General features: G+C 36.3%; 1 pseudogene; it reads left to right on the forward strand.

Moving 5' to 3' along the window:
• Window positions 1-232: 232 nt before the first annotated feature.
• Window positions 233-1,592, forward strand: LOC138073634 (elongation factor 1-alpha 1 pseudogene; annotated as a pseudogene).
• Window positions 1,593-3,458: the final 1,866 nt, after the last annotated feature.

Consider the following 3,458-nt stretch of genomic DNA (forward strand, 5'->3'; position numbering starts at 1 on the left):
CTTCTCCCTGAGTTCCCCAAAATGCTGTACAAGAGAGAAAAAATATTTCCTTAACTTTAAAAAAGTCTGTATATTGCTGTTTTTATCATAGAAGATAACTATAGTTCTCTCTAAAGAAAAAGATAAATAAATTCTGAGTTGTTTTAAAAAGAATAGTACCTTAGGCTTTTTTGCAATGGGTTTGCTGCCAGGACACAGGTGTCATGAAAATCACCATTAAACCTAAGCAAAAATGGGAAAGGAAGAGACCCACATCAACATGTTGTCATTGGGCATGTTGATTCAAGGAAGTCTACCACGACTGGCCATCAGATCTACAAATGCGGTGGCATTGACAAAAGAACAATTGAAAAGTTAAAGAAGGAGGTTGCCATGATTGGAAAGAACTCCTTCAAGTATGCCTGGGTCTTGGACAAACTGAAAGCTGAACGTGAGTGTGGTATCACCATTGATATCTCCCTGTGGAAATTTGAGACCAGCAAGTACTATGTTACCATCACTGACGCCCCAGGACACAGAGACTTCATCAAAAACATGATTACAGGCACATCCCAGGCTGACTGTTCTGTTCTGATTTTTGCTGCTGGTGTTGATAAATTTGAAACCGGTATCTCCAAGAAGGGGCAGACCCATGAGCATGCCCTCTGGCTTACACTCTGGGGTGAAACAATTAATCGTTGGAGTTAACAAAATGAATTATATTGAGCCACCCTACAGCCAGAAGAAATACAAGGAAATTAAGGAAGTCAGCACCTACATTAAGAAAATTGGCTACAACCCTGATACAATGGCATTAGTGCCAATTTCTAGCTGGGATGGTGACAACATGCTGGAGCTAAGTGCTAACATGCCATGGTTCAAAGGATGGAAAGTCACCCATAAGGATGGCAATACCAATGAAACCACCCTGCTTGAAGCTTTGGATTGCATCCTGTCACCAAATCGCACAACTGACAAACCTTTGTGTTTGTCCCTTCAGGATGTCTATAAAATTGGTGGTATTGGTACTGTCCCTGTGGGTTCAAACCTGGCATGGTGGTCACCTTTGCTCCAGTAAATGTAACAATTGAAGTGAAGTCTGTAGAAATGCACCATGAAACATTGAGTGAAGCCCTCCCTGGGGACAATGTGGGCTTCAATGTCAAGAATATGTCTGTCAAAGATGTTTTTCATGGCAATGTGGCTGTTGACATCAAAAATGACCCACCAATGGAAGCAGCTGGCTTCACAGCTTAGGTGATTATTTTGGACCATCCAGGCCAAATCAGTGCTGGATATGCACCTGTGCTGGACTGTCATACAACTCACATTGCTTGCAAGTTTGCTGAGCTGAAGAAGATTGATCATCATTCTGGGGAAAGCTGGAAGACAGCACTAAATTCTTGAAATCTAGTGATGCTGCCATCGTTGATATGGTTCCCAGCAAGCCCACGTGTGTAGAGAGTTTCTCTGGCTCTTCTCCCCTGGGCCATTTTGCTGTGCATGACATGAGGCAGGTGGTTGCTCTGGGTGTCATCAAAGCAGTGGACAAGAAGGCAGCTGGAGCTGGCAAGGTCACCAAGTCTCCCCAGAATGCTCAGAAGGCTAAATGAATATCATCCCCAATACCTGCCACCACAGTCTTAATCAATGGTGAAAGAACTGTCTCAGAAATATTTGTTTCAATTGGCCATTTACGTTTAATAGTAAAAGACTTGCTAATGATAACAATGCATCGTAAAATCTTCAGAAGGAAAGAATGTTTTGTGGACTATATGCTTTGTGTGTGGCAGTTTTAAATTATTAGTTTTTAAAACCAGTAATTTTTAATGAAAACAACTTGACAAAAAATCTGTCACAGAATTTGAGACCCATTAAAAAAAAGAAGTTTAATGAGAAAAAAAGAACACTATCTTTGAAAATATTAATTGTAACTCATATTAATACAATAATAGTAGTACCACAAAACATAAGAGCACTAGTATTTTTGGTGTGTGTGTGTGGACTTGAGAAAAATCCTACCAATTAATGTCAAAAGGCAAACTTACCTTGCAACAAATATATGCATAATTTCATGAGGGTTTGGTTGATATAAATTTATAATGTAAAATGTCTTTGTACTACAAATTATTGTTAAAATTCTCCACACTTACATCATAGAAGAGATGAATATGTTTTCTTTCCCTTGGATTTATACAAAGACATCATTAAATCGAGTAAGTATTGATTGAGCAATTACAATATACTAAGTAGGATTTAGGTATATAATGGTCCCCATATACATGATGATAACATCTTGGAGGAAGTTTGATGTCTGAGGATAAATAAGCCAACAATAACATAATACTCTCTTCTAAATAAGTTAATTGCACATGGAACTCTCATTATAAGGCTCTTTATACTTACTGTGTTTTCAGCTATATTATAAGAGTACATAGAAAAAAGAGTATATTTGAGAAGACTTTCTAAATTACCTCCTTCATTTGTCAATATGCAAGAAAATTCCTCTAAAGTCTATTGCCAAAAACTTTATTCCACAGAGGCTACTCATAGTTTATATAATATAGAGTCAACTTTTTAGCAAACTACTCAAGAGTTTGGAGAAGGAAATGACAACCCACTCCAGTATTCTTGCCTGGAGAATTCCATAGACAGAACAGCTTAGTGGGCTACATTCATGAGGTCACAAAGAGTCAGACATGACTGAGTGACTAAGCACACTCAAGACTTTAGTAAATCTTTATAACTCCAGTCTTAGTAATCAGAATCATACACATATATTAATATCATATGAAGGGAAAATGAAATTTTACTCCTTCATATCTCATAAAATTGTACTAGAGGATGACTCTCAGTTCTTTGCTTTCCCTTGAACTTAATTTCATAGCTTTTTTATTTGTGAATTTTGGTGACCACATTAGGCTTATATTTTAACACAAATGTCTTTGAAAGGCATATGAGGATTGTTAATAATGCAGCATATGATGATCAACTTCTATTCACATTTTATTAACATTGGAAATCAAACAGGTGAATCTTATGATCTATGTTAAACTAATTTCATTTAATTTAGCCCAAGAAAAAGTAGTTCATCTTCATATGTGTATACAAACATTCCATTATAATATGCACAATACTATTTTCATATGGTAAGATATAAAGAAATGTATATATTAATAGGAATAAATGTGTCATGAATTTTCTCCTGGAAATAGATTTTAAATTTTAAGAAGCTTTGATAAACTCTGTGTGTATAAGTACAGCAAGGATTTGGTATTTCAATATACTATGCTAGTATTTAATTTGAAAAAAGAAAACCTTTCTGAACCAACTGTCAGTAGTCCTTTAATACAGAAATAAATTATAGTGTTTGATTTGTAGACCACTGTTCATAGCAAGTCACTGTCAGCTGTAGTGGACTTTGCAGATAGCCATAAAAAGTAAGGCCACCTCTCATCATGAGTTCAGAAAACAATATC

The sequence above is a fragment of the Capricornis sumatraensis genome, chromosome 2 (genome assembly GCF_032405125.1).
Source record: "Capricornis sumatraensis isolate serow.1 chromosome 2, serow.2, whole genome shotgun sequence".
NCBI classification, from domain to species: Eukaryota; Metazoa; Chordata; class Mammalia; order Artiodactyla; family Bovidae; genus Capricornis; species Capricornis sumatraensis.